General features: G+C 43.9%; 1 protein-coding gene and 1 long non-coding RNA gene across 2 annotated transcripts in view; both read right to left on the bottom strand.

Moving 5' to 3' along the window:
- The window catches only part of LOC119432761 (uncharacterized), a 172,193-nt gene extending 169,610 nt beyond the window's left edge, over positions 1–2,583 (bottom strand). The window contains exon 1 of the long non-coding RNA XR_007464438.1: positions 2,473–2,583. This is a non-coding gene — a long non-coding RNA (uncharacterized LOC119432761). The remainder of the gene's footprint in view (positions 1–2,472) is intronic.
- LOC119433285 (uncharacterized) overlaps positions 1–12,145 on the bottom strand; it is a 148,950-nt gene that overhangs the window by 98,558 nt on the left and 38,247 nt on the right. The window lies entirely within an intron of this gene.

Below are 12,145 nucleotides of genomic sequence, written 5' to 3' on the forward strand. Positions count from 1 at the left end.
TAAAACGCCCCCCCCCCCCTCCCCCCCCCCCCTCCTCGGTGCCTTGCGCGCCATGGAAGACGGCGCGCTTCGTCGCCGTCTTTCTCGCTTGCGCTCGCGATATCGAGCTACCATCCTCGGCTCACCCTCGCAGGCTTTCACTCGCACCCACAGCATACGGCGCGCGGCCACCATGTTATCGCACTTGGACGTTACACGGAACATCACGGCGAAGACGACGGCGGAAATGCGCCCGGAGTGTCCACATAATTGCTATCGCAATAAATGTTTCTTGGAAGTTGATAAGCAATAAAATCATACAGATACCACACACTGTGGTGGTCGCGTTAAAGGCTGTGGGGACCCGGCAAGACGAAACGGCTACAAGAGATACCTAGCGGACTTTGGCTATGAACGAGCCTCGCAAGTGAACGAGCCTCGCAAGCGCCACACAGCTCTACCACAAACCACAGCCTATGAAACTTTCATGCGCCGCAAAAATCTCGCGCGATAGCACGTTCGTTTCAAAGAACTTGGTTGGTGTTATAGAAGAACTGAAAGTTGGGCGAGTTGTTATGGCATCCATGGTTGGCATAATAGTCGATGTTCACTGATGAACGAGTCCCAGTACTCGTTTGCGCGGGAGCGACCGGAGAAAGTCCAACCTCAACAACGGGACAAAAAAGCCAATCAAAACTATACGATTTATTAAAGCAAGTATGCGCTTATAAGGCGTACATTCGTTTCAGTGAAGATATTTAGGAAGCGTTTGTTGTTTGCTTGCGTAATTCTGGGTGAACCTAGCCGGTGACCGGCAAACCTGTAGGGTCAATAAAGATGGCTCGACGTATACGGTGACTCGTTATATAATTATGGGCTGTCTTGCATAAAACTATTCGGCAACAGAGCAACACCTATGATTAGCAAAGTATGGGAAGCTTCGCAAAGAAAGCTTCACTTTAAAAACACGCACTACCACGCATAAATTGTAAAATATTTCATCAGCATCGACCACGATGAAGGCAAATGAATGTTTAGGAAAGAGTTTACTACTGAAATATAACACGAATTGGCTAGAAGAAAATTAAATTATGGGGTTTTACGTGCCAAAACCATGATCTGATTATGAGGCACGCCCTAGTGGGGGACTCCGGAAATTTGGACCACCTGGGGTTCTTTAACGTGCGCCTAAATCTAAGTACACAGGAGTTTTCGCATTTCGCCCCCATGGAAAATGCGGCCGCCGTGGCCGGGATTCGACGAATTGGCTAGAAATACGTAAAGCAAATACGGCCACAAGCAATGCTGTTGATAGATTACAGCTGCACAAAAGTTTTTTGCAGAGGACGCAAATCCCAGGTGACCTTGCGATTACAATATTCGGCAGTGTAAACATTGCTCTTCTATGGCTTTAAAAATATCATTTTTCCTAATTTTTTAAAAAAAGTATGGCAGAACTCATCTCACATTGACTGTCGATGGTAAAGTGATGAGCATTCGAGCTATGCAGCTACACAACATATTCCTGAAGTTACGTTTATTTAATGTATGTAGTGGTCATACTGCTACTTTCGTTGCCTTCGGCTATGTGCGACATCAACCCACTTTGTTATGGCACTTGCTTGCCAAGCTCCCCATCAGCATGGTGACATCACGACGACTGCACGACGCGGACGCAGTGACGACGATGAAATTACGAAGAAGGAACGACGACGAGGAAATGACAAAGACGGTATAAATACGACAACATGACAACAAATTGACGATTCCGAAAGGTTGGCGCTGGTGTGACTCCAACAGTGTGACGTCTACGACATGAGGAAAACGGAATGATGAGGACGGCATGATGAGGACGGCACGATGAGGACGGCGGTTTGACTCCAACCGAATGGCAAAGCTGAAATGACGGCGATGGCACAACCACGACCGCATCACGACAGCTGGTAGTCAACTTGGGTCGGCGTAAGAGGACAGACGGACGGACAGACGGACGGACAGACGGATGGATGAATGGATGGATGGATAGATGGATGGGCCAAAAACGCATTGAGTAGCCAAATAATGCTTAAACACATTAAAATAATAAAAATTAAAACAGTAATAATAATCAACAGACTATCTTTATGTATACTGCAGGACGAATGCCTCTCCCTGCGATCTCCAATTACCCCTGCCTCGCCATCGCTGATTCCAACTTGCCCCTGCAACACAGTTATAACAATAAACCGGAAATCGCACCCGAATTTGCAATACGGTACATGGGGACACCTTATGGCTGGCCACGACGCGGTGTTTCGAGCCAGTACATTCCAATCAAACCCATGTTTTTAACCAACTTATGGTATGAATTCTGCTTGAATTTTCTAGCGCAAGAATAAAGAATAGTGGAGCTTAATTTTTCTAAGAGAGAAGGCAAAAGTGAATATTAGCTAGAAGAAGCGTCATTGCTGCGAGGATCTTCCATTAAATCAGAGACTTTGATATTGCACTCACTATCAGGATAAATTCCCCCTCGTGCGATGCGACGTGAGGTCGGCACTTGTAAAAGAGTTTCTGCCTTCGGCTCGGCTCGCTTGCAAAGATCATTTGGCTGTGTGAGACTTTATAAATGTTCCATGTTTGAAAATAATAAGAACGCTTGTCCTTTATCTTTGGCTAGATTTTACGTCATCCCTCACCCCTCCTTTCCTTTCAGTCCGTAGCATCGTTTAGTGATTTAGTGTCGTCGCCTTTCACGGCGTCGCCTTTTTTTTTAATATTTTATTGGCCAAATAACACGACTTTTCTGCATTAGAAATGAAATGTCAGATGTTTAAGCATAAAAATGTCACAGGCCTGCGCGGCACACGCAGCACAGTGCCAGCGTAAGCTGGAGGAGTGGCGCCATAGGGTCTCCATTTTTGGCAGCACGCACTATACTCGCGGGCAATTTTCTGTGGCAATGAAGGAGAAGCTACGGAGATGAAGCGCGCAGAAGTGAGAGCGCTTCTGAAAAGAGTCCCGCGTTTAAACACACACTAGTTTAGGCTGGGGAAGAGAAAACAAACACCTTATTAACAACAGGTAAATGAGACAGAACACAGTGTAAAAGCTTGATTATTTTGCGGCTTTTCCCTTCCGCCTCTGAGCAAATGCGAAACCATCGCACGTGTAAGCTGCGTCGATTCAGCGTCTGTTCCGAGCAACCAAAACACGGTCAAATGTTGCCGGCCTACTTGGCGCGGTAACGCATGTGCAGCAACCACGCGCCCGTAGCTTTCCCTTCATTGCCACAGAAAGTTGTCCGTGAGTATAGAGGATCTTGCGGTGAAGTCTTTTTGCGTCGTTTTGCCGAGAACGATATGAAATGTCCACCCGGCGTCGACGGCGAGCTGCGGCTTGCGGTGCTCACTGAACAATGGTCTCCCGAACCCGACATTGCCTGGTTTCAGCCGCGCGCTTAGCTCTATGATTCGCTTCTTCAGCACCGGTTCGCACCTTGCGAGGAGGCGCCACAACCTGAGGAGCAAACACAGGTATGGAGACACGCGGCGCACATGTCAAATCCCTTGACCCGTGGAACAATACGAGACTGTTGTTGATGATGATAATCTTTGGCATGCCCTTTCAAACGGGGTGGTGATAAATACTCACCTAGCTTGCTCGAGTTAACGAGGTCCAGCTACATGCAACTGCTACATGTAACTGCTAGATTTAGGAGCACCTGGTCGAATACAACGTTACTGCAAAGTTTGCACGTATCGCCGCTACGCGGCACGCATGCCCACATCGCGTTACAAGTGGCACGATACAATGATAATGTTTATGATGATGATGATATAGTGTCATCTCCTTTGAAACGAGGCGACGACAAACAGCCACCTAGCCTGCTTGATTTAATCAGGATATGCTATATATGTTTTCGAGCTCAGCTCTTAGGCGCCCGATCTTAGGTTGAGCGTCGGCGTCCCTCGGCGTAACGGCGCGAACGCGCTCGTGTCACTGCTCGCGCGTTCGTAGTCGTCTTCCACAGCTGGCTCTAATGCCACTCATCATGCCAGCGTTCTCATACTGCCCCTCGCGCCCGTGCCACTGCTCGCGCCTGCGTCATCGTCTTCTTCCACAGCTGGTTCCAATGCCGCTCATCATGCCTGCGTTTCCATACTGCCCCTCCCTCTGCGATGAAGAAGGCAGCACTGGTCCACAGCCAATCAGCGCGTTGATTTCGGTCTCAAACTCTTGGACTCAATATATCGCGAAATGAAAACACGCATACAGATGCGCTGAAGTTTCGCATTAGGGTGTACCGTAATCATCGGATGTTTTTAATTCTGGCATTTTTGCATAAATCTCCTTAATCTGCTTCTTCCTCAAACCTTCTCTACCTTGTGCCGCTACCTATACAACTGCCACATGGCGGGCCACCTGGTGTAATAATATGCCACTGCAATGCAAAGTGCTCACGTATCGACGCTATGCGGGGCGCATCTCACATCGTGTGACAAGTCGATACGATGCTAATGATGATGGTGATGATTATGGTTATTTATTGCCATCCCCTTTGAAACGGGGCGGTGTCAAATAGTCCCTTAGCCTGCTTGATTTAATCACGTATACTATACATGATTTTAATTCTAGCACTTTCGTACGCATCTCGCTAACCTTTTTCATCCTGAAACCTTCTCTGTCTACCTTGTACCGCTACTCCTCGCACGCTAGGACGTGTGTATAGGGCATGTTTTCACAGCAGCTAGCAAGCTGCTGGCGTGCCGCAGTGATAAGGTGAATTTTTTTATTGCTATATCAATTATATGGACACTCAAATCGTATTTTTGCCATCGGCGTCGCCATCGCCGTGAGATTCCGTATGACGCCAACGGCGATGAAATCGTCGCCGCGCGCCATATGCTGTATGTGCGAGTGAAAGCGCGACCAGAATTTCGGAAAGGCAGCTTCCGGAATACTGCGGTCCCTCTGTCTATTTTGTTGGCTGTTTATTAGCATATCTACAGGATTGTCGAGTAATGACAGTTTTAGCCAGTGCCACTCGCAGCCAGTCTTGCAGATTGACAACATTCATTGAACTGTAGGCGTGGCACGCAGGACGGGATTTTCGAAGCGCCATCATAGCCCCTCGTATGGTACCTCAACGCACAAAGGCTGCCATGAATGAAGTCACCGCCCTAAAATGAGCGAGAACAAAATAATAAGCTCAAGCTACAACTTCCGCATCAGGACGGTGTTGCTTTACCAATGGAGAAATTGTGAAGCCTTCTCTTCGGTCCATTTTGGGAAGTATTAAATCGATGTTTGTTTGTTTGTTTGTTTGTTTGTTTTTTGCAAGAAAGAAAGCAAAGGAGAAAAAAGACAGGGGATGCAGTCCCCGTTAGAGATTTGAAAGATCCTTTAGATGCGGTGAAGGCCAAATCTTCGACAATCCTCCTGAATTCGCCACCTTCTCTTTCCTCTTAAATTATATCTGAATATGAATAATTCAAAATAAATACGATATAAAATTGGCATGAAATAGTTCAAGACCTGTGCCAAAATATCAATGCCCCAATGCTATAAAGCTAGGAAAGTGAGCCGATTTCTCTCTACACAATGTTTTCTTTTTACAGGCATTCATGCTCATACTTTAGACGTTGTGTGAACTTTTTTATAAGCACATGGACGGAGATGTATCACACGTGTCTGGGCTATATTTTAATTATTTTTATACCATAATGTCGGGCTATAAGTTTGGTTCAATGATATGACAGAACATTTGCTTCCTTTTATAATCAGGTTCTTGGACTTACAGGACCATCGCGAAACCTCTGAGGTTGGCCTTTTCTGACATGAAACTTCCTCTGTTCCGAAGAGCAGCTAGTGACGTCTCTCAGTGAACCTTCTCGAGGTGGTCCTACGTCAACTGCAGCGCACGAAAACCGTTCCCTACGCTGTTACCAGTGAAGTCAGGAAAGTCATGCCTGTTTGGTGCGATTTGAAGGTTATGTGTGGGTGCGATTATCAAAAAGTGTGACCTTTAGCAGTAGGCGGACAAACTAGACCGTTTCGTAAATTCAAGATGGTAGTCGTCAAAAGCCGCTACGCTGAGAATCTTGCAATTCGCTACTTGTCAATAAAATACTCGGCACTCACATATGTCGAAGCGTATACATGCACTCAAATATAAAACCTCATTGTCAGTCATGACACGGGAGTTAGTACATATAGCAGAGGAGTTAGTACATATGAGAACCAGAGAGTGTGCATAATTTAAATTAACTGCACGGTGTATATTTCCGATATCGAACTTATCTCATCAACTGAAAGAGTTCGGTGTCAGCATTTTCCTGTCAATTAAGTGCGATTATATGCAGTAAGACACATTAGAGCACTGCACGGGTTCGCGCTAACCCGAAAGCCCGGAACCGGCCCGGCCCGTGGGCCCGGCCGGGCCGCGTAGGGCAGTTTTTTCATGGGCTGGCGCCGGGCTCGGGAACGGCATGTGCTTTTTGACCCGGGCCCGGGCCGGGCTCGGACTTTCTGGTGGTGTGCATGTAACCTGGAGCGAGTTATCCTCGCACGTCTCGACTCTGAAAAACATGTCTTTTTTGGTCTCGGGCTGGGCTCGGGCCGGGCTCGGGCCGGCCTCGGGCCTAAGGTAAAGGGGTGGCAGGCCAGACCGGGCGGGTAACGTAGATTGTTTCCGGGCCCGGGCCGGGCCCAGTCTCGCCATAAAACTTTTGATCGGGCTCGGGCGGGCCGCCCAACATAAAAACGGGCTGAAAAAATTGGCCCGTGCAGTGCTCTAAAACACGTCAGTTCTCGATTATACGATTTATCCACTTCGCGTCATGAATGATCGAATCCTTCGCGAATTTCATTAATTAGATAATGAACATTTTTGCCATATTCTTAATTCCAACTTCATCTGCACTTGCCAACAACATAGATATTCCTTTTTTCTATTATAAAGTTTTTTAGGACACCATCTAGAACGTTGATAGACTAGTCGAAAAGAGCTTGCCCTTATTGTTGACTTGTCATTTAGGCTATATACCTGAACAAGGTTACTTTGTCCGTTGTGGTCTAGTGACTTTTGTAGAAGTCGTTTACAGAAAATATGCAGGTATTCGGCGGCAGCAATTTTGACAGGAGCTATTCTCCGACTATTCGCTATTTTACTGTGACAGCAGCGAGTCTTGAATCGAACACTCAGATCTTAGTAACATTTTTTTCTTATTGCTGACATTTTAGAAGTTGATGCTGACCTCAAGTATGTCGCTGGCTGCTCCTTGGCTCGGGAAAAGGTGGGGCAGTTACCTATATTGTTTTTCATACTTTTGCACATATTTTTGCAGGAGAATATAGAATAGCAGGACAGGTGACGCACACACAATGACGTTATCGGAGAGCAGCAGAATTAATACCAGAACCTTACATAGAAGCTCTCAAAGCAACAATGCAAACAACAGCAGTATCACATACCACAACAGGATTGGCAATAAACACTCGAGCAACAATGCGAGCCGTAATATCACGTAACATACACCGCCACTGTATGAATAAACAGCGTTCTTTTTTTTCGTTTGTTAACAACGCACAACAATGCCATCGTCTTCAAGAATTTTCACCACTATCCTAATGGAGATGCACACAGCCTTGTCTTCGTTCGCTGCAGTATTACCAACTGTGGCCTCCAAAATAGATGCAAGGACGCCACCACCCTCAAAGCTTGCGCGGCACACAAAATTTGACGCAAATTGCTATGCACTAAACTGCGCAATAGCACAATTATCTGCCGCACCCGCCCTCTAAACTACCAACTGCCACTTAGATACGAGCTCGATACAAATTGACAATGGCTGGGAAAGTTGTTTTATTCCGCTACATTGATACGCTAAAGCTCAGTGGTGTACGACGATAACACGGTGGCAACGACGACGCCACAAAAATGGTGAATATCACAAACCCAGTTTCAGGCTTTGAAGTGAAAAAGCTCAATGCCTCGAGTCCAAATTAATGTCAAAATTGCCTAAAGCATTATTCATTCTTAAACAGCAGATCACACAAAAGAATAACGTAGGCAGATTAACAAACAGGTGCTGACTTTAGTACGAATGAATTGCTATATGTTTTAACTTGTCTTTGTCCTTCGTCTTTTCGTGGGCGCTGCAGCTTAAAATGCGAATAAATACTAACTCGCTAAACTTTCAGTTTTATTGTAGTTCTGTCTAAAGACACTTTTGTGGCAGATTAGGCAGAAACGGATATATATTTTTAAGTATATAGAGCACAACAAAATGAGATCTGGACAAGACAGAAAACAGCCCGGTGTTCACGTATCAACTGGTGCATTTCTAGGAGAAGCAACAAAACAGGCTATGGTCAGCTCATGTGCCGAAATATGCACCCAGAGATCTAAAAGACAAGTCTCCGGGCCACTTATTACAGGTAAAGGACTTGTCATGCAAGCATTTCGAGCAAGCTATTGTGGTCTTGCTCAAGTTAACTTATGTGTCACTAACGAAGTCGCAGCCTTTTTGTCTGATGAAAAACAGGCCCGAAAATATGTCGAGAAACGCAACCTATAGGCTCGATGTTCGATAGACACAGATACATGATATAACAGACAATAAATTAGAAGCTTGCTGAGTTTTAAAGCGAATAGACTTATCTAGCTTTGTCACCTATTTTCGTGGCAGTCGGAGGCCAGCCTTTCTCCACTGAAGTCATGTGCTCTCGTGCAATCAACTAATTTATTCAAGTGGTTCTTAATTGCGCTCAAAAGTTTGCAGCGATGCGAAACCATGTTTAGATTGGAGCCAAGAAAAGCCTGCCCCAGCCGAATGTTCAGCCGCTCCAAGAGCAATCAGAGGAGTCACGTCATCAGCATTTTGTCACATCTCGGTCGCGCTCGGTCGCAGAACGCGTACGAGTGCTCTGAGCTGGAACACGGCGCTTTGAAAGAATAAGAAGGGAATGAGTTTCGAGTGCCCAATTCCGATCAGCCGGATGTACACTACACCACAACAACACTCTTGAGCACTCGAGAGTCACCAGTCGAACGTGACATGTGAAGGTTTAGATGCTATGGTTGGTGGTGGTGCTTTGTCACGTTCCTCCTCCATCAGGGCTCACGGTTGCGTGCGGTCGTTGCCAAAGCCCGCTGCCTTGCCGCAATGCGCCATTTCGTATTTTTGGTGAACGCAGCTACACTTAGACCCACTGCCACAGTGCGTGGGAACTGCATTATCTTAAATCGAATTGTCAGAGGAGTACCTGGCCTGCGTGGAGTAAACGAACCCAGGAGGAAGCACGGCTCTACAACCATTGTCATACCAGCATCAGTCTAAGTTTTTGTTGACATTGATACGCGTTATAAAGGAGGGTAGTAAAACAAAACGAACAATGGAGGATTGTCATTCGTCTTTCACATGTAAAGTATTCACGGAAGCCGTGCTGAGATGGATGAAAGAAGCTATTTGAATCGAGAAAATCTATTATCTGTTATCTATTACCTGTTATCAATTGTCATTTCAAGAATATGGACGTTATTACTAACGACCCCATTGTAGCTCCGAATGCTTTTAAAAAACTCGTACTTCCAATCTGTTTTCACTCTCCATAACCATGTAGTTTGAAAGTTTAGTTACGATGCACGAACTAATAAACTAGGCGATATCGTAATAAGTTACGATGGTGTCTTAAACCTAATCTTTAATCTCGACACTAAAAAAGTGTCCTGGTTCAGATGGTATCCCGAATTCTTTTCTTGCACGTTACTCCCTATGGACAGCTCAGTACCTAACTGTAATCTTTTAAAAATCCTTAGACTCTGTTGAAGTATGAACTAAATGGAAAACGGGCAAAGTCCTGCCTTTGTAGAAATCAGGTGATAAACAACTTCTCTCTAACTACAGGCCGATATCTCTCACACCCCAGTCATGCGCCGATATTAGAGCACATTATTCACAAATACATAATCGAATTCCTTCACTCTAATGACGTTCTAACATCTGCTCAGCATGGTTTTCGTCGTGGTTGTAGCAATGTAACGGCAATTAGTCGATTTTGTTCATGATGTCGTTTCTAACCTAGACAGGTAAACAACTGGATGCCATCTTTATTCACTTCTCTAAAGCTTTTAACTCTGTGATTCCTTCTAAATTACTGGTAAAACTAAATGCCATATTCAATAATCTATATCTTACTTTTCGCATAGCCAGTTTTCTTCACTGTCGCTCACAATTTGTTTATTTTAAGTCAGTGGAATCAACTCCTGTTGACGTCACGTCAGGCATTCCTCAGGGATCCGTATTAGGTCCTCTATTATTTCTAATATATATGAATGATTTACCTCGTAGCACTTCATCTATAATCAGACTTTATGCAGATGACTGTGTATTATACGAAGCTAATAAATCCATTAATGACCACCACCGTCTTGCCTTATGTAGTTATGTGCTTGGTGCAGAACGTGGAAAATGAACATCAATTGTAGTAGAACAGTCGTGATGTCCTTCGCCAATAAACAGAGCCTCCTCTCGTTACATTATTCTCTGGATGGTATGCCACTTAAAAGAGTGTCTCAATATAAATACTGAGGAGTCATCCCAACAGAGCATCTTTCTTGAAACACATCGAATATATAAACGGCAAAGACTTTAAAAAATTTGGTTATTTGCGCCACACTTTAGTTAGGACCCCTCGCGATACTAAACTGCTATTATATAAAACGTTAATTCGCCCTGTTCTAGAATATGCATTTGTTGTTCTGTTCCCCTACAAACACTGTGAAATTATTTCGCTTGATAATGTTCAACAAAAATTGATCCGTTTCATCTGCAAAAATTACAGCCGCAGTTTCTCACCTACACAGGCTCAACAAACTCTGAACATCGAGCCATTACTTTCACGTTATCGCATCGAAGTCTTAAAACTTTTATAGACAATTAATAACTCCTCCTCTGGTCTTTCCGATTGTAACTACATCACATTTACGAACGCATTTTGTGCTCATAGCTCCCACGCCTTCAGCAGAGCACGTGTTTTTGCTCGTACTAACACATTCGAATACAGTTTTTTTTTTCACGTACAATAGAGCTATGGAATTCTCTACCCGGCAACATTCGTTCACTATCACCAAAAGATTTTATAGCTACCACTGGTAAGCAGCTCTCAAACATGCAAAGCGCTTCTCTTTTAATTTCTTTTTTGTGCATGTGTGTGTTTTTAATGTATAATGTATAGTAATGTATATTGTTTGAACTCCTGCTATAGCCCCGTATTGAGCTGCAGTATATGTATATAAATTTTAAAAATCTGTAATATATACTGCGTGATTTTCTACGGCACAGATGACGTGGGTTCGCAGTTGTTCTTAAATCATAAAATTTTTAACATAGAATAATTCCTACTTTCCGCCTTCTATTTTTTTTTTGCTTCTCAAATACTGTCTTCGAAAATTTCCTTATGTCTACTGCATCTTTGACACCAAAATTCATTTTTGCCAATACGAGAAATAGCAATACGTAGTATGTTCCATGGTTTCGTAATAAATATAACCTAGAGTCATTGCAACATAATGTACGATACATTCTAAATAATTTTTTAAATAAATATAACTGTTTATATACTTCCTCATCCAAGGAACTTCGAATGCATTTTGTAAACATGTGATTACTGATTGTTTATTGTTTATCAGAGCCCATTTCTGTTACCTATTTGTACCACTTTCTTTCTTCTGGTGTATCGAATATGATTACTCTTCGTCTTTTTATTATTTTCTCTCTTATTTTCTGCATTTGTGTAATTACTTTATTCATTTTGAGTGTCTAGCAATATTAGTATTTTTTGATGCAACACATTGTGTGCCTGGTAATGAACCATCAGCCCCGTCAAGCTGTTTTTCCAAAAGCTTTTAGCATATGGAATCCACCAGAACTCTTGTATTTGTGTAAAAAATCTGTATTGGATTGTATTTTAATGTATTGTTTAGCGGTAAATTTTCGTTACTTGGTTTCAAGACAGGAACGACCTTGCCTACTTCCCAGTTATTCTGCATATTACTTGCGTAGAGTGACTGTCAAAAAATGCAAATAAGCGGTAATGCTATGTCCGGTATCCTTCAGAGTTTAAGCAATCGTTTCTTCCATACCAGTATATTTTTTAAAATCTAGGATGATATTCAACCAGG

Source organism: Dermacentor silvarum, chromosome 11, assembly GCF_013339745.2.
Source record: "Dermacentor silvarum isolate Dsil-2018 chromosome 11, BIME_Dsil_1.4, whole genome shotgun sequence".
NCBI classification, from domain to species: Eukaryota; Metazoa; Arthropoda; class Arachnida; order Ixodida; family Ixodidae; genus Dermacentor; species Dermacentor silvarum.